Raw genomic sequence first — 22273 nt, forward strand, 5'->3', positions numbered from 1 at the left:
CCAGAACAGCACATGAGAGGAATCCCTGGACAGGTTAGACAGCTTCCTTGGTGACCTCCGGACAGTGTTCCATTGTGCCTGCTCCTGCTCACCCTACTCAGCATTTGAAGAGGACAACTTTGTGGTTTAGAGACTATTTTATAAACCGGTTACATCAATATACCGCTTTTATAGAGCCCTATGGTAATTTTCAAAAGCTTCCGCTCTAGTTAGGACTCCGCTAGCAAGACCCAGCTTGGATTAGCGTTAGTGGCATTTGTTAGCTCCTCAGGAAAAGTAGCTTTCGCCTCTTACCTTAGAGTGAGCACCCCATACCAGGCCATAGGCCATTGCTCTCCACCTCTGCATCTCATTGTGCTTTTTTTTTTTTTTTTTTAAGATTTTATTTATTTGACAGAGCTCACAAGTAGGCAGAGAGAGAGAGAGAGGAGGAAGCAGGCTCCCCGCTGAGCAGAGAGCCTGATGTGGGGCTCTATCCCAGGACCCTGGGACCATGACCCAAGCCAGAAGCAGAGGCTTTAACCCACTGAGCCACCCAGGCGCCCCTCATTGTGCTTTTTGATGTTCGCTAACACACCTAATGGATGACACAAACCTTTCCTGGGCTTTAGAACGGAGTCATTTCACTCCTTACAATCTCCCCTTCCACAGCTTAAGAGACCTGCCAAGTGTTGCTTGGGAAATGGAAGTTTCAGGATTTCCCGCCCATCTTTATTGAAGGGTGATTTATAAATTCAAGTTTTGTGCATTTAAGATATATGATGCTGTGTTTCAGTGTATGTGGATATGAAGTACACACTACCATCAGGCTAATTAACATCTCTCACCTCACCTAATTCGGTACTGTGGTCCCCATGCTGTACATCAGATGTCCAGAACTCCCTCGTAACCGAACGTCTGTATCCTTAGTTAGCATCTCCCCACTTACCCTGGCAACCACCATTCTCTTTCCATTGAGTTTGATTTGTTTAGATTCCATCTATAAGCTAGATAACAGTATCTGTCTTTTTGTTTCTGGCTTTTTTGACTTAGCATAATGATATCCTCTAGGTCCATCGATGCCCGAAGTGGCAGAATTTCCTTTTTTAAGGCTGGATTTCCATTTTATCCATGGACAGACATTTAACTTCTCCTGTCTTGTGAACAATGTTGTCATGAACTGGAGAGTGCTCATTGAGATCCTGACTTCACTTCTGCCTGATACATACCCAGAAGTGGGATCGTTGGATCAGCTGGTAGTTCTCTTTTTTCAATTTTTGAGACCTTTCCATACTGTTTTCCAGAGTGGCTACACCACTTTACAGTGGGCTCCCTTTCTCCATGTCCTCTTCAGCACCTCCCTTTTGACTTTGGTCTGTTCGGTCAAGGTGAGGTGATACTGTTGTTTAGTGTATGTGCTGCCAAGGCAAGCGTGATCCACATTTCCTGGAGGATTAGTGATGTTGAGCGCTTGCTGGCCATTTGTATGTCCTCGGAAGAAAATGTCTATTTGGGTCCTTTGACCATTTTAAGATTAGATGATGATTATGATGATTTTTGCTGTTGAGTTGTAGGCATTCCTCATATTTTTTTCATGTTACCCCTTATCAGATATTCTCAAGTATTTTCTTTCATTGTATTGGTTGTCTTTTCACTTTGTTGATGATTTCTTTTTAGTTCAATGTGGTCCCCTCTGTTTATGATTTCACTATAAACATGAAAATATTTAATACCTTGGCTTTCAGAATTCTGAATTTCACCTTCACAGTTTTCCATACAACATTCTGAAACCAGAATTCTTTTTCAAGTTTCAGTTTTGTAAATTTCTTTTTTGCTGTTTTCGTTTTTTAATGGAAGCATAATTGACATACAGCATTATTAGTTTCAGATATATAACATGATGATTCAGTAATTCTACACATTGTGCAATGCTCACCATTGCAAGTGTAGTTACCATACAACATTATTACAGTATTGCTTGTGTTCCCTCTGCTATACTTTTGATCCCCCTGACTTACTTTATAATTGGAAGTTTGTACCTCTTAATCCCCTTCCCCTGTTTCACCCGTCCTGCCACCCGCCTCCCCTCTGGCCACCACCTGTTTGTTCTCTGTATTGATGAGTCCGTTTCTGTTTTTCATTTGTTCATTTGGTTTTTTAGATTCCATATAAAAGTGAAATCATCGTATTTGTCTTTCTCTGTACAACTTATTTCACGTAGCGTGATATCCTCTAGGTCCATCTCTGTGGTCACATATGGCAAGATCTCATTCGTTTTATGTCTAAGATTCTGTTGTGTGTATATACTACTTTTCATCCATTCATCTATGGATGTACACTTAGTTTGCCTCTGTATCTTGGCTATTATAAATAAAACTGCAGTGGACCAGAGAAATGCATACGTCTTCCTCAATTAGTGATTTCATTTTCTTTGGGTAAATACTCAACAGTGAAATTATTGGGTCTTATGGTAGTACTATTTTTAACATTCTGAGGAACCTTCACACTGTTTTCTGCGGTGGCTGCACCAATTTTCACTCACACCAACAGTGCAAGAGTGTTCCCTTTTCCCCACATCCTTGCCAACACTTGTTACTTCTTGCTTTACTGATTTTAGCCATTTTCACAGGTGTGAGATGATCTCTCATTGTGGTTTTGATTTCATTTCTCTGATCATGAATGATGTTGAGCCTCTTTGCATGTGTCTGTTGGGGAAATGTCTTATTTGAAAAAATGTCTTCTGTTCGGGTCCTCTGCTCATTTTTAATCACATTATAAGTTTTGGGAGTGTTGGATTGTGTAAATCCTTTATTTGGCATATTAACCTCTTATTGCTTATTTTATATGCACATATCTTCCGTTGAGTAGGTTGAATTTGTTGTTGTTGTTGTTGATCGTCTACTTTGCATAAGCTTTTTAGTTTGGTGTGGTCCCACTTGTTTTTCCTTTTTGTTAACCTTTTGGTGTCAAATTAAAAAAAAATTATTACTAAGACTTATGTCAAGGACCTTTTCCCCTGTGTTTCCTTCTAGGAGTTGTATGGTTGCAGGTGTTATGTTTAAGTCTTTAACCCATTTTGAGTTGACTTTTGTATATGGTATGAGTTCAGTTTCATCCTTTTACATGTGGATATCTAGTTGACTGGACACATTTTTTGAAGACTGTCTTTCCTCTTTGTGTGTTCTTGGCACCTTTGTTGAAGATTAGTTGATTATGGGATTTAGGGTTTGACTTAAGGGTAACTTAGCACTGTACTTGGTTATCTATTTGAGGGAAAGGGTAAATGTCCGTCTATTTTTTTTTTTTTTAAGAATGTAGGTACTTTTCCACCAAACCCGAGAGACATAATGAGGAAACAAGACGGCTATTATATAATTCAAGTTGTACACAGGGTGGATGCTTATTTCTTGAGAGAATACACAGCCTGAGGAGTTGAAAGCCCAAAACAGTATTGAAATGATGTCTTACTGGTTTTAAAAAATGAGAGTTTTTTTTGTTTTCTGCTTTATAACTTTGCATGGTCTAACATAATATTTTTGCCTCCTCCCACATTACTCAAATATAATGCTTCAGGGGACCATGCCATGATTTCCGAAGCTGCTGTCACAGACAGGACCAGGTAACAGGGCCAGAGTGTTGGAAAGGCTAGATTGAGAGGGCTGGGATGAACCTGGGCTAGAGCGGTCTAGTGGCTGGGGCTGGGAGCTGCGGCTCCTGGCAGGGAGTGGAACCTCCGCTAGAACTTGCTCCTCTCCTAAACTCTGTTTCATTTAGAATTGCTCTCTAATTTTTCCATTCTTCCTGGGTGATTTCATGTTGTCTGGCTTCAGCGGCACCTGGCCTTGATGTTGTCCCCCCAGGCCCCCACCCCAGGCCCAGGTGGATATGGGTTCCTGCTTGCTCGGTGTCACATGGATGTCTACAGGCACCTCACATGACATGCACAGAATTGACTTTTTCCCCTTAAACATGCACCTTCTGTGCCGCCCTCCACTTGGCTGTTACACTCACCACATTCCATCGATGACCAAACCTTGCCCCTCCTATTCTTACTAGGGGTCTGATCCATTCCGTTTCTCTCTGGCCTCTCTGCCGGTCTCTTAGGACCTTTGCCTCCAGTTGCTCTGTGGCCTCCTGTGCTCTGATCTGATCTGCTGCCTCAGGAATTGCTCTGAGGCTTGTCCCTCCCTTGTATGGCATCCACGGCCCCTATAATCAGATGTGGCTTATTCTCCAACTTTATTGTAAAATAAAGTTGGAGAATAAAGTTGGAGTTTATTCCTCAGATTTCCTCCTCCCTCTTCAAACACACAGAAGCACACAGGCTTAGATCCTATGGAGCAAACTTCCCCCATAGGCCCTTACCTCTCTAGCTATGATTTTGTTGTCTCACATTATGTGCCCTGTGCTGTGAGCCAGGCACTATGCTTACTGCCAAGGATCTCTGGATAGACAAAATGGGCCATTCCGTCACTGATTTTTACCTTTAGGTTGAAAGATCATCAGAGAAGCCTTACCCGTGGCAGGGTTAGACACCCCCTGTTGGGAGAGTCTGTAGAACCCTGGCATTTCTCATTAAGATCTACTGTAATTTTTGGGACACCTGGGTGGCTCAGTTGGTTAAGCAGCTGCCTTCGGCTCAGGTCATGATCCCAGCGTCCTGGGATCGAGTCCCATAGCGGGCTCCTTGCTCTGCAGGGAGCCTGCTTCTCCCTCTGACTCTGCCTTCCACTCTGTCTGCCTGTGCTCGCTTTCGCTCGCGCTCTCTCTCTGACAAATAAATAAATAAAAACTTAAAAAAAAAATCTACTGTAATTTTTTTAGTAATGTGCCCCGTTTTCCACTAGGCCATCCCCAAATACATATGTCTTACTGATGATTGGGTTTCCCAGCATAAAGCATAGTTAAATACTTAGGAAATACTTAATGAGTGGAAATCCACATGAGCAGAAGTTGACCAGGAATCTTTAACAGTGAAATGAATATGAAATACTTTTTTGACATGACACATGAAAGGTAAATGGAAGGAAAAAAGCATATGGTTGTGAAGAGTGAAAAGCTGCTAATTACTGATGTAGGAAAAGACATTAGGGTTTGAAGCTGATGGCCAAGAAAGAATAAAGAAACGTCTTTGGTGCAAAACATGGTTTTATTAAAGCACGGAGATTGGACCTGTGGGCAGAAAGCTGCACTGGAGTTGGCAGGAGTGGCCTGTTATGTACTTTCAATTTGAGAGGGGGTTAGGGAGAGCTTAAATATCTCAGGGATTTTGGTAGCAAAGGTTTCCAGGACCTTGAGGGTTCTAGCTATTTTTGGGAAAAGGTCATTTATTACCATCTAATGAAACCTGAGTCATGAGACCCTTCAGATGTTGATTGGTAGGTCATATCCTTGGGGGATGATTGCCAACGGGTATCTTGGGGGGTTACAGATAAAGGAAGTTTCCAAAAGGATTTTTATATGTTAAAGTAGATTTACAGGATCCTGGGGCTCAGGCTAAGATTGCCTTTTACGCTTAGCAAAGTGTTAACTTTGGGGTAGTGGAGTCCTTAGAGGAATGTCGCTCTGCCTGTTTCAAGGACTGGTTAATGGGTTGTAGCTTGTAAGGAAATTTAATAATTTTTCTTCTGCCTTTGTTTCCCACATCAGTTACAGCACTGGATTATTAGACACATACAAAGCTTGAGATTAGAAGGGCACAAATCTAGTCTTCCTCGTAGATCTTGACAGCCTTGTAGCTGAACAAATGTCAAACATTTATTAAAAAGTGAACCTGCCAGCCATTGAATTTACATTTATGAGGATTTTAAAAATGTCATTCTAAACTATTTATCCTTTTCTTGAAAGCTTGTCAAATATGGGGCTGAATCATGTGTAGTCCTCTTTCAAGGCTTCTGCGGACCAGTGTATACTGTCTTTTCCCAATCCTTTTGAAGGGACAAGCTTGTTTTGTTTTGTACCTTCCCCTTGGGCAAGGGGAACTTAAAACAGTAGTCCAGAGTCACACCTCATACAGAATTTTGAAGACTTTGAAATTTAATCTGTTTTCACAGGTGACTAATTTTTTTTTAAATTTTATTTTTTGAAGATTTTACTTTCTTATTTGACACACAGACAGAGATCGTGAGAGAGGGAATATAAGCAGGGGGTGTGGGAGAGGGAAAGCAGGCTCCCCACTGAGCAGGGAGCCTGATGCGGGGCTTAATCCCAGGACCCTGGGATCATGACCTGAGCTGAAGGCAGATGCTTAACTGACTGAGCCACCCAGGTGCCCCAGGTAACTCATTTTAAAACTCACCTTTATATTCAGAACAAGATGCTAGCTAAAATACTCATGCTCCGACTAAATTTTTGATGACAGAAAGGCCTTTCCAAGTTTTCTTTGACTTCCCAGGTATCCGACATTGAGCAAGCTCAATATAAATAATATTACTAGTCTTAGGATGTCAAGGTGACTGTCGCTCGTTAAGATACTGTGGTTTGAATTCTGGTCTGTTGCATACTGAATGACTTAGGGTAATCCAGTTACTTCGGTACCTCATTATTTAGAAATACCTTGTTAGCTTTTTTTTTTCTTTACTCTTCATCAGTAAAACGGAGAAACGGTGAAATGATGTATTGCGGTCATTTGCTTATTCGTTATCTTCCCTGCTAGACCATGAGTTTTTGATGCCGGAGCTAGATCTTCCTTTTCTTTGGATCTTGAATATTGTCTTGGCATGTCAGTAGGCAGGTAGTAAATATTTATTGAGCAGAAATCAGGAAGGATGGACAGTCTTGTTAATTTGATCTGAATTAAAATATTCTGGTACTTGACAAAGTACTAGAAATGATTTTCCTTTCCGGGCTAGGGCTTAACACAGATTCTTTAAATTAGAAGGGAATAGAAGTTTCTGGATGGGGTGAAAAGTCAGCCAAAATGTTTCTGCTCCTTTGATTTTTTTTCTTTTTTAAGATTTTTATTTATTTTTGTGAGAGCGTGCGCACACACACAAAACAAGGGAGGCAGGGAAAGGGGCAGAGGGAGAAGCAGACTCCCCACTGAGCAAGGAGCCCGAAGCTGGTCTTGATTCCAGCATCTTGGGATTGTGGCCTGAGCTGAAGGCTGACGCTTAACCGACTGAGCCACCCAGGTGCCCCAGTTCCTTTGATTTCTGTGAAAGACAATACCATGCAGCATTCAGATATTTCTGTTAATGCTTTCAGGTGTCTGCTAAACTTGAGATTTCTTCCTAAATGCTGCTGGATGCAGAGTCCTTGATTTTGAGAGTAACACAAGGATACCAGACTTCCGCGGAGTGGAGGAGGTGGAAAGGGAGAGGTCTTCTGACTCTTAATTTTCATGTGGATAAATTGTCACTCCATAGGCTTTTTTATTTTATTTGGGCCTATGAAGGAGTATATTTCTGTTGATTCTCTAATGGGAACAAAATGGTCAGCCAGCATTCTTTCAAAATAAAGAGGGACTTTGAAAAGGGAATTTGCAGAATTTAGATATTCTTCCTTTTGCCAAGTGTAATAGCTTCTACGAAAGAGCAGATCTTGCTATACTTGCTTAAGAAAAATAGTATTAATTCCACTTAATCTTCTGAGAAAATTGAAAAATCCTTCCACATGAAGCCTCTAGGTGATGGCATTGTTAGTGATCAAGAAAGAATTGTTGAGACATTTTTGGTGCAAAAATGTGTTTTTATTCAAGCACGGGACAGACTGGGAGGAGGAGCAGCACTGCGATTGAGAGGAGTGACTGATAAAAAATACACTTTCAAGTTAGCAGGGAGGGGTGGGGATAAAGGAAGTTGCCAAAAGGATTTTCCTGTGGTAAAGAAGACTTACAGCACCATCCTGGAGGGCTGCTGTTTGCAAGCCAACCTTGCCTTTTGCCGTAGTGGTGCATTAACATTAACTCCTTTGTGAACTCCTTGAGGGTTGTCCTGCTTAGCCTGTCCCTAGTATTTGTCAATGGAAGTATATGTCAATGGGCTGCATGTTGTAAGGAAATTTAATTTTATCTACGTTTCTTTTGCCTTTGTTCTCTTCATCCGTGGCAAGTGGGGAGGTTAGAAAACACACTTATCTCAACACCCAGGAAGGTCACTCAGTCACCTCCACAGACTCCTTATCTGGGAGGCACCTGTAGGCCTTGGACCACCAGGTAGATAGCACCGTTGCCTTCAGGATTGTGGAGTGTCCTCACATCTCTGCATCTCACGTTCATCCCACCTGGTGATAGAGGTTCTGGAATGTCCCTCTGTTGGACGGAGTCACCTCAGAGGTTATTGACTTCTTATGTCACCTTATTCCCAGTGGCCTTGAGCTTGGTCAGATACCCAAGCTGCTTGGGTTTGCATGGTTGGTTTTTGGTCAGCTTGTCTGGGGGAGCCAGTCATTGTAAAGCTGAAAGACATGCCTAAAGCTCTTCTCCAAAGGAGGCTGGCTGCCAGGGGGATAAAACTCGGGGATTCCTTTTCAGGAATTCCTTAACCCTGATCCTTTAAGAGATATTTAGAATATTCTGGATTCCTAAGATTGTGCTTCAGAGAAGTAAATAAGAGTTGAAAATTAATGATTAGAGTTCTAGCCCAATCTTTAAGTCCTCTGACCCTGTTTGAAGGATCATTCTAATCATTCGTGATTGTGTTCCCTTATCTTGTGCTCTTTAGTTACTAATTTTTTTTTTTTTAAAGATTTTATTTATTTATCAGAGAGAGAGAGGGGGAGAGAGCGAGCACAGGCAGACAGAATGGCAGGCAGAATGGCAGGCAGAGGCAGAAGGAGAAGCAGGCTCCCTGCTCAGCAAGGAGCCCGATGTGGGACTCGATCCCAGGACGCTGGGATCATGACCTGAGCCGAAGGCAGCTGCTTAACCAACTGAGCCACCCAGGTGTCCCTAGTTACTAATTTTTATAACATAAAAATGTATAAACCTGCATTTGTGTAATGTTTTGACAGCTCTAGGTGGCTTATTATTGAATTCTCTAAGCTGTGAGGAAGGTAGGATATCAACGGTAGGGGGGTTGCGGCACAGCAATGCTGGAACTGGAACCCTAAAATGTGTGGTGACCCAATGGGGTGGGAGCAGGTGGTGAAAGAATTCAGGACAGAGGAGACAGAACTTTATTGAATACCAGGGGAGCAGTGGAAAGACTACCTGCCTGGCGGCAGTGGGTGGGGACTTGACTTAGGGAGGGGTAGGTATGGGAGCATACGGAATTCTCCTGTTTTGGTAGCTGTGCCTGTTGTAGCCATTTGGTTAGTTAGGGCCTCTGGGTATTCTGAAGCAGGTTGCCTGATGGGCCTCTCTGTATTCAGCCAGAGGGTTACATTGGGACCTTCGGCCTGAGATTCCATTGCTCAAGCCTGTTGCCTGAAACTGGCGTCTTCTGAGAATCACAGAGTTAGTGATTCACAGCGAGTTCAGGCTCGTCTTCCTGCTTCGCACCCAAACCACCTTATCAGAGGTTGCACTACATCACAATGCTTTGAAGACAGCAAGTTTGATGAATGCCCTCCTCTTAACAGGATGCATGTTTAGAAACATTTGGTGGTTTCCCCTGGAGGGAGGTAAGCTTTATAGTACAGCCTTGCCTTTTTTTTTTTTTTTTTTTTTTAAATTCTACAGAGATCACAGTAGGCAGAGAGGCAGGCAGACAGGGGGGGGGGGGGGGGGGGAGGAAGCAGGCACCCTGCTGATCAGAGTCCCATGTGAGGCTCCATCCCAGGACCCTGGGATCACAACCTGAGCCAAAGCAGAGGCTTTAACCCACTGAGCCACCCAGGCAGCCCCAACCTTGCTGTTTTTTTGCTATTTTTGTTTGCTGTTGCATCCCCAGTGCCTAGCATGGGTTCTGACACACACTGGGCATCTCAGTAAAAGATAAGTGAACTAATTAAAAAGATGTCGATTCCACACACACACACGCACACACAAAATTTTATGGAGTTTGATAGAAAACTGTTAGTCAAACCCATCAGATTCCGCCTTCTCCAGAAAGGAAAGAAAGCAATAGGAACTTGTGTACAGAGTAACACAAAGGACTTTTCATCGTGAAGGTTCTGTCTCCTCGGTTACACTCTCCTTTAGCACAGCTGTTGTCTTCCAAAGCGGAGACAGATTCTTCCTCGGAGGGACTTAAGGCCTATGACACCGATAGTTCCAGAAGACTGCACAGGCCTCCCGAACAGCCCTGGAGCAGCAGTGAGCCTGGAAGAGACCTGTCCTGAGTCATAGCTGACCTGCTGCAGGGTTCACGGTCTCGAGCCTTCATTTCATTCCGTGCCGAAAGTCACCGGACAGGTACCTGAGTTATAGGGATCGAGAAGAACCATCCCCCCAGCTCTCAGAGGGCTCTGGGCTGGGCTGGGCTGGGTCATTGGCGAAGCTGGCGCACCTGGCCTGCGGTCCCCGCCGCGCGCACCAGCGCATCAGGGACACACCCGCCCTACGCGGACTCCTCCGGCGTCCGCGGGCTGGTCGCACTGCGCGCCGCCGCGACGTGTCCCCACAGAACAGAGGTGCCCGGTGAGCCGCGTGCGCGTCTGAACATGATCTAAAGTCCAGACCGCGCACGTGGGACTCGGTCTCCGCTGCGTCGGGGTCGAGGCGGAAGAGGAGCTGGACCCTGGGCCGGGCTCTCGGCGAGCGGAGGACCAGCGGACGGCGCGTCTGGTCCCGTTTCCCACAAAACCCGGCTCCTCCTGCTCCCGGTGCCCGTCTAGCTCCGCTGTGCCGGGGTCGCGTGCGCACGCCCGCGTGCTGGGACCGTTTGCCGGGGAGCTCAGCGCGCCGGGGTGCTGCAAGCCGGGAGGAGGACGGAGGGGACAGCGGCTGGGGTCGCGGCGCCGACGGCACGCGGGTGTGGGGCGGCTGCGCTCCGGGCGGGAGTGCGGGCAGTGCAGGTTGCGGCCGGCCAGGGCGGGAGCGAGCGGGGCTCTGGCGCCCTCTGGTGGCGCCGGCGGGTAACCGAGCGCGGCGGGCTGCGACTTGGCCTCCCAAGCCCCGGACCAAGGTCTGCGCAAAGCGTGGAGATGGCCCGTCGTCAAGTAAGAGCACTTGAACATTTATGTGTTTATGGGGAAATAAAGTTCAATTTGGAAAATGTGCCAGGATAACTTTTTGTCAAGCCTGGTCTCTGGGGCCCATAAATTGAAATTTCACGTGGGAACATGCCAGATGAGAAAGACAAATAGCTGGGAGGACGGCCGGCCGGTCCGCGAAGAGCCCTCACCCCAGTTCTACTGTCGGACTGCTTCAGAGCAACCTTGTTTTGTGTAAAAGGTGGAGAATAAAATGCGGCAGAGGGTTTCTTTAACTCCTTCGCGTCTGGTTCTGGGCAGAAGTGGAGGGGCGCCTGCAGCGGAATGAACAGTGTTTGAGATTGGAAACTTGGAGCCTGGGGTCCAGATTTGCCCCTTACAAAGAACTTAACTTCTTTGAGGCTCAGTCGATTCATTGCCAAAAAGGACAGTAGTGTCTCCTCACAAGGGGAGTTAATCCCCTGACCACACCTAGTGTCCAATGTACCTGCAGCCAGCCCCATTGCCGGTCCCCCGTTCTGGGGGCGCCCCTCTCGGCCACTGGCAGGCGGACCCCATCTGCTCTGGATCACTCATGGACCCTGCCCGGCTGTTCTTCCTGTCTTCTGCATCATTCCTCTCTCTACTCGGTGTTTCTATTAGCATGGACATGATATAATTTATCCCATTTTAACCAAAACTTTCAACCCTTTGTCCCCTGCAGCTAGTACTCCATTTCTCCTCCCTTTTGTATCATAGCAAAATGTCTCTAAGGGGCTGTCGTTCGTGCTGTCTCCACTTCTCCCATTCTCTCATGACCTGCCCTGTCAGACTTTGGTCCTTCACCCAGACTGCTTTTGCCAGGGAAACCAGTGACCTCTTGGTGCTGAACCGTGGGGTCAGTTCTTACTCTTCTTCTTCTTCTTTTAAAGACTTTATTTTATTTTAGAGAGTAAGCATGCAAGCGGAGGTGAGAAGAGGGATAAGCAGACTTTGTGCTGAGCCTGGAGACCTATGTGGGGCTCTCTCCCAGGATCTGGAGATCATGACCTCAGCTGAAATCAAGAGTTGGACGCTTAATTGACTGAGTCACCTAGGCAGTTCTCAGTCTTTATCTGCAAAGCCGTATCAGTAGTATTGGACAGAGTCGCTCCCTTCTGGAAACCTTTTGTGCTTTTGGTGTCAGGACACTACACTGATGTTTTCTACCACGTTGGCTGCTATTTCCCACTTTCCAGGGCTCAGTCCTTAGTTATCTTTGCCAGTTATGCCCCTTAATATCCAGTCTCAGGGCTGAAGATAATCTGTATATCTGGTGACTCCAGAGTAGCATCTCCAGCCTTGGCATCGCCCCTGAACTCCAGACTCAGCTGGCTTCCTGTGTGACCATCGCAGACATAGCATGGCCAAAGTGAACCTTTTTTTCTCTTTTTGAAGGTTTTATTTATTTGTCAGAGCGATTGCACAAGTAGGGGGAGCAGCAGGCAAAGGGAGAGAGTAGGAGAATCCAGGACCCTGGGATCATGACCTGAGCCAAAGGCAGACATTTCACTGACTGAACCACCCAGGCGCCCCCAAATTGAACTTAAGATCTTCCTGTCCAGACCTGCTGTCTCTGGGGTCATCTCCATCTTAGTGAATGGTCCCTTCAGGCTTCTGGATGCACAGGCTAAAACTGTCCATCGTCCTTGACCCCCTTTTTTTCCCCTTCTCACACCTCACATCCAGTCTGTCCGGAAACCCTGCCGTTGACTCTGCCTTCATGATGTAGCCAGAATCCATTCCCCTCACTCTTGTCCGGCCCCACCTTATCTCTTTAACGTCCATCTTCTGCACAAAAATGTCAGCTCCGGGACGCCTGGGTGGCTCAGTTGGTTAAGCAGCTGCCTTCGGCTCAGGTCATGATCCCAGCGTCCTGGGATCGAGTCCCGCATCGGGCTCCTTGCTCAGCAGGGAGCCTGCTTCTCCCTCTGCCTCTGCCTGCCATTCTGTCTGCCTGTGCTCGCTCTCCTCCCCACTCTGATAAATGAATAAAATCTTAAAAAAAAAAAAAGAAAAGAAAAAGAAAAATGTCAGCTCCGTGAGGGCTGGCTTCCTGCGCGCCCTCAGTGTTGTGTGTAACTATGTCCATGAGGCTTCAAACTGTGGCCTACATGGGGCTCAATAAATACTGCCCAATGGACGGTTGAATGAAAAAGTGCATGAAGCAGTTGGTGAGCAGTAGCCATGAAACACGTGGTGGCAATTGTTCTACACTGTCCTCTTCAGATACCTAATCGGAATAGGAAATTAAGAGAGAAAATGGCACCACGAAGAAGCCGTCAAATATGTCCATTTATAATATGTCTGTAGGGGTGCCTGGGTGGCTCAGTGGGTTAAAACCTCTGCCTTCTGCTCAGGTCATGATCCCAGGGTCCTGGGATTGAGCCCCTTATCGGGCTATCTCTGCCTTCTTGTGATCTCTATCTGTCAAATAAATAAATAAAATCTTAAAAAAATATATATATATAATATGTCTATAATTTACTTGAGAAAACACTTCAGCAGGGGCGCCTGGGTGGCTCAGTGGGTTAGGGCCTCTGCCTTCGGCTCGGTTCATGATCTCGGTCCTGGGATCGAGCCCCACATCAGGCTCTCAGCTCAGCAGGGAGCCTGCTTCTCTCCCTCTCTCTGCCCGCCTCTCTGCCTACTTGTGATCTCTGTCAAATAAATAAACAAAATCTTAAAAAAGAAAAGAAAAGAAAAGAAAAGAAAAGAAAACACTTGGGGTGCCTGAGTGGCTCAGTGGGTTAAGCCTCTGCCTTCTGCTCAGGTCATGATCTCAGGGTCCTGGGATCAAGCCCTGCATCAGGCTCTCTGCTCGGCAGGGAACCTGCTTCCCCCCTCTCTCTACCTGCCTCTCTGTCTGCTTGTGATCTCTCTCTGTGTGTCAAATAAATAAATAAAATCTTAAAAAAAAAAAAAGAAAGAAAAGAAAACACTTCAGTAAGGGGCTCCTGGCTGGCTCCCTTGATCCCCACATTGGGTGTGGAGCCTACTTAAAAATAAAATTAAAATACAATTGAAATAGAAAAAGAAATACATGAAGCCAAGCTGGCAAAAAGCAAACAAGTGTGAAGCTGAACCAATGTGCCTGTGTTTGTTATATTGTATTCTTTCTACTCTTTCTGTATGTTTGAAAACTTTCATAACAGAAAAGAAACAGAAAACCTGCTATGTAGCTTTTGTGGGAAAGCAGAGCAGTAGCATTTTTGCAGTGCTGTCGGTGGAAAGCGACATGCCCCACGATGGCTGCCAGAGGAGCCAGAGGACAGGCCCCGCTCAGCTCCTGGCTCCTGAGCTGCTGGGCTGTGGCTCCCTGAGTGGCTTCGGAAAACTGACGAGTCCGCCTGAAATGCCGGTATCGCTCAAGCAGCTCAACTCTTCTAGCAAGAACGGCTTTGGTGGTGGGCCAGATTTACGGCTTTTCAACTTGGGGGGTGAAAAAAATGGTGAAATCTAAGTCCACCGCAGCCAACCAGAAATGGAACCGTGACTGCCCCGTCATGGGGCTGAGGCAGGTAAACCAAGATGGGATTGGGGTTAGGGTGACTGCCTCTTTGCAGGTGGTCACAAGTGGTGTTTTTCTCCTGGCTTCAAAGTAAATTCTAGTAACAGTTAGTTCATTTTACCATTGTCTCTAGGGTATGGGACTCGGGTGATATTTTTTCTCACAGTTGCCTGTGTTTTTCAAAATTTCTGCCCTCGCCCCGTATCATTCTCACAGTAGGAGAAAATGAAGTATGGCTTTTTGTCTCTACCTTTGTGTCAGGTGGGACACTTTCTGCTATGACAACAAATCCAGGTCAGACGGAAGCAGACGGGGGATCTGCTGCTTTATAAACAGGGCGGGTGGGCTTCAGGCACAGCTGGGCTGAGGCTCCAGGGACGCCCCCGGACCTACTTACCTCATCTCCCTTCATCCTGCAGGCCTCGCTCTAGATTTAGCTTTGTGTTCCGGTGGATGCTTCCCTTGTGGTCACGTCACAACCGTGAGGGCTTGAGACGTGTATCTTTCCAACTGCAAGTCCTGTGGAAGCAATAGATAGCCCCCAATTCCTGGCAAGATGCTCTTAGTCTCTCATTGGCTCCTTTGTCCACCTATAACTCAGGGCTGTGACAAGGGAGATAGAAAAACTGACTGGCTTGTGTCTGGGTTACATGCCTTTCTTCTGAGGTGGAGGTGGGCCCCCCTCCCCAAAGTGCAGGGGCCAAGAGAAGGGAAATGTATTTTCCTACAGGGAAAATCGCAAATGCTGTCTTCCTCCCTACTCCAGAAATGATTTGCAACAACCCCAGCAGAAAACTTAGGCTAAGGTAAGCTACTATAATTGAGCTCAGAATGTAGCTCCAAGCTTCCTGGCAACCAAGGCCAAAGGCAAAGTCTGGTTCGCAGACCGCTAGCTCATCAGGATTAAGCAGTAAGGAAGGATCAACAACTGATAAAGCTTTCCTAAGATTCCAAGGCTTGTTTGTTTACCTATTTATCTATTTATTTATTTTAAAGATTTTATTTATTTGAGGGGGAGAGGACAGGGGGAGAGCGAGAGGGAGAAGCAGACTCTCTGCTGAGCCTGATGCAGGACTTGATCCCAGGACCCTGAGATCATGACCTGAGCTGAAGGCAGATGCTTAACCGACTGAGCCATCCAGACACCCTTCCAAGGCTCATTTTTTTTCTTTTTTAAAGATTTTATTTATCTATTTGTTGTAGAGAGAGAAGCGAGAGCAAGCACAGGCAGACAGAGTGGCAGGCAGAGGCAGAGGGAGAAGCAGGCTCCCCGCCAAGCAAGGAGCCCGATGTGGGACTCGATCTCAGGACGCTGGGATCAAGACCTGAGCCGAAGGCAGCCGCTTAACCAGCTGAGCCACCCAGGCGTCCCCCAAGGCTCATTTTAAATTGTCCACTCCAGAAGTTTTCTCTGTCCATCTCCAACATTTCTTACTTTTTTTTTTTTTTTGTATTGGGCAGTCTTCACCTTTTTCTCGTGTACTGAGTGGAGTCCTTATCCCGTAGAGCTACTATATGGCCTGCTGCCCTTTCTTCACAGTTGAATAGGAAACTGTCAGAACATCTGGGGGCTTGGATCAGTGCAGCGATCCCGTTTGACTGTGTACTCCTGGACGAAGGCAGTGAACCTGAACTTGAAAGGCTAAGAATCCACTGCCTCCAGATCATCAGTCAGCCAGAAACAAAGGGTCGAGGGACTTGGAATTTAGTTCTGTTTCTCTTTGAGTCATCCCCAGCCCCTCCCACCACCCCCTGACTCTCCCCTTTGACCAAAGACTGAGCTCGATCAGAAGGTGATGCCAATATTCCTGCCTGACTGTAGAAAGCGTCTTGTGCAGGGGGAAGTCGAATTCTCCTCTCTGAAGCCCACGTCACAGTGTCTTTTGCATCAAAAAGGTTTTCTGAGATTTTCCTCCCAGACCACATAGTTTCTCATAGATCCCGAGTTTCACACTCAATTCTTTCTCCTGCGTTGACAAGCAGAGGAAGCGCATCTGCAGGGGGGCTGGGCGTGGCCCTGGCCCCTTCCTGGGCCTGCTCTCCTGGGCCTCATCTGTTGATGGAGCTGAGCTGGAATGTCTGGCCCTGCAGATGCTGAGGGGAGGGCTGGCCAGAGGGCTGCTCACTGGGCCTCGTAGGGCGCCTTCTGACAAATGTCATGGCGGCTTTGGGAAAAGAAAATGTTAGCCTGATGGCCCCTTCCTCCCCACTCTGCCTCTGCAGCTTCAAGTTTACAAAGTAGCTGCAGGGAACTGTTGATCCCCCAGAGGGAGGGAGAGGAGGGCACCTTTTGGGCTTACTACTGCTCGGGATATTTTCTTCCCTAGATTGTTCCTGTTTGCACCTTTGTAATGGCCAGCATTTCCCCCGCCTCTGGAAAAGCCAGATTGGAGACTAATTTGACTGTAGAAAAAGGAAGTGATTTGTAACCTTTCCTGTATGATCTAATCAGTCTCTCTTCTGTGTTATTCTTATGGTCTGGACTTTGGTGTGTGTTTTTTTTTTAAAACTTTTAAGAAAAGTTTTATCTATCTGACAGAGATCACAAGTAGGCAGAGAGGCAGGCAGAGAGAGGGGAAGGGAAGCAGGCTCCCCGCTGAGCAGAGAGCCAGATGCGGGGCTCCATCCCAGGACCCTGGGATCATGACCTGAACTGAAGGCAGAGGCTTTACCCACGGAGCCACCCAGGTGCCCCTGGACTTTAGTGTTTTGACTTGCAGTGGTATATTCTATTCATGGGCTTCTGGATTGTGGTCCTTTTCCTTTGCAGGACATTATGTGAGTGGACCCGCAGCCACCAACATTTCCAAGGTGAGGACCATTGCTCAGAATGGGCCTTGGGTATTTCATCGTGCTCTTGGGGAATAGGATGTGACATGGTAAGCCTATGTGTTAGGTTGCCTGCCATGGTAGAGGGACATCCCCACCATCAAGAAATTTTTTTTGGTTGGTTTGTCTCTCCAGGACACAATGGCTTTCTTCCAACACAGTCGCCTCACCAGGGCACGATTCATGTTATATACTTAGAAGCCTTATTTTAAAAATTGGATTGCAAAGTAGAGTGTATCTCGTATGATTCAATGTGGTTTTTCTTCTTTGTAGTAGTTTGTGTGAGTCTGTTCCAAATGGACTAATTGTGCTTTAAACAAAAGTTCTGTTATTATGCTAACCAATAGCATGTAAACACAGATGAAAGGTTTTCTCCCTGAGAATAGTTGTCAGTTCTTAACATGAAAGAGTGAGATGCATTTTCACTGGGGGCAGGAACTTTGACCACTGTCCCATGAACGAGAGTGATTTAGCGGGATCACACGTTGGTGCCTTGCCTTAGTGCATGGTCACTTACGCGGGTGCCTGTTTTGGTTTACACCCAGGATGCTCCTTCCATAGAGAAGTTGTAACCCTTCCATTGAACTCAGGAGACTTCCTTTACACAAGCCAATGTTTCAGTTGACAAGGGGAACGTACCCATGCCTCTAATTAGTGAATATACTAGTAGCTTTTTCCTATCTATGATTTGAGCTGCGTTAGCCAAGGGAAAAATTTCCCCTTTTGTCTTCCCAGTTACTCCTCTCTAGTGAACTTCCTTACAGTCAATTCACAGGCCTTTCGGGTTGATCCGCTCATTTTTAAACGTTGACTGAAAATCTCCAAACAGTGTATTTAAGCTTTCTAGGTTAAGATAATGTCCTCAGAAGTTTAGCTTATAACCACTCTGAGGGGCCGTGTTCCCTCCATTGTCTTCTGGGGGTGCGTGGAAAGAACTCAGTGGTCAGTGTAACCTTTGGGTTTCTTTGGGAGGAAACAGGATCTTTGTTCTAGCACTTGACACTCACTACAGAACTATTAGGAGAGGACGAGAGAGAGAGAAACGCAGGTCTCCGTGCAAGATCGTTACCACTCTGGGCCAAAAGCTTAAAGTGTGTGTGTGTGTGTGTGTGATTGAGTTTATGTGTCAACGCGAGGGTGTTTTTGGATGAGATAACCATTCACACTGGTGAACTGTGAGTAACACAGATTCCTCTCCACAACGTGGGTGGGCCTCATCCAGTCAGTTGAAGGCCTGCATAGAACAAAAAGACCCGCGTCTGTCAGTAAGAAGGATTTACAGCTTCATCTGCACCATCTCTCCTGGATCTTGAGCCTGGTGCCAGCCCACACCGCAGAGTTTGGCCTTGCCAGCCTTTGCGGATCTGAGCGAATTCCTTATACGAAATCTCTTAGTGTACATATTCTACTGATTCCGTTTCTCCAGACGACCTGATGAGTACAGTGTGTCCTGCTGAGGCTGGCTCATTTGTGCAAGACTCTAGACTTTCAATCAGGCAGACCTTCTAGATGAACATCGATGGCCTTACTCGAAAACCCACCACCAAAACCACCCCTCCTGTCTTTCTCAGAAGCACCTTCTTCGTGTGCGTGCGTGGGTGCCATCTAGTGCCAGATGTAGGTACTGCAGGGTCCACTGCTTCCCTGGCGGGCAGGACCCCTTTCCTTCCCTAAGCACCTATGAGGAGACATGCATATTCATGTGCATCGTTCACTCTTTTATTCACTCAACAAACATCTAGTGAGGGCTTGCTTGTGCAGCAGATGCAAAGAGCAAGTGATGTCTCTGCCTCTCGGAACTCATAGTCTTGCTGGAGACAAGGAATGAAAGCTGGTGATCATAGTTACTGTTGCTCAGGGACAAGGGGGAAAGGTGAACAAGGAGTCGAGGCACGAGCCAGGGGGCTTTGAGGCCGGGCCACCATGCGATGGAGTGTTTACTCTGATCCAGGCATGGTGCTGGCTCTGGACATAGAAGGGTCATGGTGGGCCCATTCTCCTTCCCTGCCTGCTTTCTTCACAGCCACTGCATCCTGTCATGAGCATAGATGTGTTGGCCAATAGCAGAAACTTCTATTCGAGTGACATTATCTCCTTTGATTTCCCGTCTTTATGCTTCAGGAGAGGTAGCCTCAGAGGTGAACAATGCCACAGGGAAGACAGTGGGTTTTGAAGGTTGACTGTCCAGGAGCAGATCCAAGCTCTGGAGATTTCCTTTTAATTTCCTTGTGTGTTCAAGACAAATCATAGTATTGCCCTCGTAGGGTCATGTTATGGGAATTCAATGTGATAACATGCATGGCCAGTCTGAGTTTTTTGGTGGCAAGCACCAGAAATCAAACTTCATTAAGTAGAGAGAGGATTTCTTGGAAAAGTATCAGATAGCTCACAGAATTGAGGGGGAGGCTGGGAGTGCTTCTGTTAGTTTCTATTTTCTCTTACGTTGTATCCTCCCAGTCCTTATGGAGGAGGGCAGGACTGCGTCCAGCTCTCAGGCGTATACTTTTCAGGTTGGTCCTCTAGGAAGAATCCGAATGTGTCAGCTCAGATTCCTGGGCAGGCATCCTGAGCAGCCTGGCTCAGGTCAGGTGGGGGGCAGGCCATAGTCCCCTGGCTTCCTGAAGCTTCCCTGCTGTGGCTGCAGGAATTATTAACCATGGTACTCCTTGCAAAGGTACAGCTCTGCATGGTGGGCTGTGCTGGTGCCAGTCAGGGTCCCACTGGGTCGGCTCTGTGAGTCCCGTCCTGGGCGAGGGACTGAGTGTCAGAGAGGCACCCCGTCTGCTTCCCAGGGGGGACCTGAGTCTTCCTGAAAGCCCCTGTGGCTGTCAGCCTCTGTGTCCTCCACGCGCTCATCGTGAGGTTTGGCTGGGCCGTGTAGCTCTGCCCTTGTGTCTTCTTCACAGCCCTGGCCTCCAAGGGCTCTGGTCCCACAGGAGCCACTCCTAGCCCGCAGCCATGAGCTTCCTGCTGGTGCACGCCCGGGATTTGTACAGGCAGGCCTGGCCTCCGCCCTGTTTGGCTATGACCATCCATAAACAGAGGACGGCCAGTGGCTGTCTTACAGGCACAGAGCACCAGGGATGACTTCCTTTTGTTTGCCAGAGTGTGGCAGTGGTTCTTTAAAGATCGGGGCCTTCACTCCTAAGCTCCTAGCAGTGCTCCTAAGCTCAGCTGCTGCTGAGGGCTGCCTTGTAGGGATGGGGTGAGAGGGTCCCCGAAGAAATCAGGGGCTGAGGTCGCGAGGGGCTGGGGCAGGAGTGAATCCCCTCTCTCCTCTGTCTGAGCGACTGCTCTGGGCAGGATTGACGAGAGGGAGGAGGAGGAAGCCCGTCCAGTCCTGTGCCTCCCTGCCGGGGTCCCTGCCCCCTGCCCTACTCAGAACCTCAGCATTTCAGCCTTTTCCCCTCAGCACCCATCCCCATCGTGGACTCAGATGTCCTCTGGACCTCGGGGGTGCCCCTCCAAGCCACAGACTTTGGTGTTGCTTTGTTGGAGGAGCCGCCTTAAGCTGATAGTGGTTACCACTTACTGAGCACCTGCTGTATGCAAGAACACAGGTGGGGCTGTTAAGCCCTGACAAGCACATGCAGCAGACCGAGGTCCACCTGGTCCCTGGGCTCTCCCTGTTTTCTAGCTGCTGCTGGAAGAATCCCTGCCAAACTCAGGCCCATTGGACAGACCAGCTAGCAGGAGTGTGGGGGCTGGGGGAGGCAGGGGCTATGAGGCTGCGCTCCCCTCATTTGAGGTCTGCTCCTCTGCCCCTGAGGCAGGCTGACTTGGCCCCTCTCCTGCATTGTCTGCGGCCTAATGACAGGCCTTTGCCCACCTCCCCTGTCCATTCTGTTCCGGTCTGGCCCGTGCTAGATGCTGAGGCTGCCTCCAGGAGGATAAGCTGTTGCCCAGAGACTCTCTGGGAGAGGCTGGCTCTCCGGGGCTCACCCCAGGGGGCTCTGGGCTTTGGAGAGGTTGCTGCTATCCTTTCTCCGGGGCCGGCAGCAGTGCTGAGCTGTGTTGGCACTCCACTGAGAGACTGGTCCACCCCCTTCCTCGACAGCCTATCTCCGGGCCTCGAGCACTGGAGTGGTTCTGCAGTCCCTTCTCTGAGGAGGCTCAGGGGTGTGTAGACCCTAGGTAAACGTCTCCCTTGGGACGGTCAGCTGCCTCAGGTGGCCCTAGCTGCTGGCTGTGGGTCAGTGGGGAAGCGTGCAGAGAGTGGCGGGGACCTTGGCTCCTCCCCTGCTCAGCGGAGCCGTGGTGATCACCGAGTGCCCAAGTCATTGCTGGTCAGGTGCTGTCGGTGCTTGGACCTGCGGGCTGATGGCCCGGGGAGGCACCTGGCATGGTGCAGGGGGAGTTGGGTGTGGGTGATGCGGGCAAGTAATGGCGCATCTGGGAGGCTTGGGATGAGCATCACTGACAGGCTGCCGGGTGACGCGGATGCCACTCTCCCTCCCCTTCTGCCCATGGCCAGAGGACAGAGCGAGACAGCCCATGCTGCTTGGGGTGATCACGGTCTCAGTGCCTAATCGGGGTGTGCTTATGATGAGGGGCTTCTTAGAGTCTGTTTATTGTTTTGTTTTGTTTTTTTAAGATTTTATTTATTTCACAGACAGAGATCACAAGTAGGCAGAGAGGCAGTCAGAGAGAGAGAGGGAAGCAGGCTCCCCGCCGAGCAGAGAGCCCGATGTGGGGCTCGATCTCAGGACCCTGTGATCATGACCCGAGCCAAAGGCAAAGTCTTTCCCCTGAGCCACCCAGGCGCCCCTGTTTATTGTTTTAATGGCAGATGACCAAGCTAAGATGCCTGAGAGGCTGGGTGGATGGGGGATGCTGGGTGCCCATCTCAGGGGCGAGTTCTCAGGGCTCAGCCGCTGTTCCTGTCTGAGTGGCAAGTGT

This window comes from Mustela nigripes, chromosome 4 (genome assembly GCF_022355385.1).
Source record: "Mustela nigripes isolate SB6536 chromosome 4, MUSNIG.SB6536, whole genome shotgun sequence".
Classification (NCBI taxonomy): Eukaryota; Metazoa; Chordata; class Mammalia; order Carnivora; family Mustelidae; genus Mustela; species Mustela nigripes.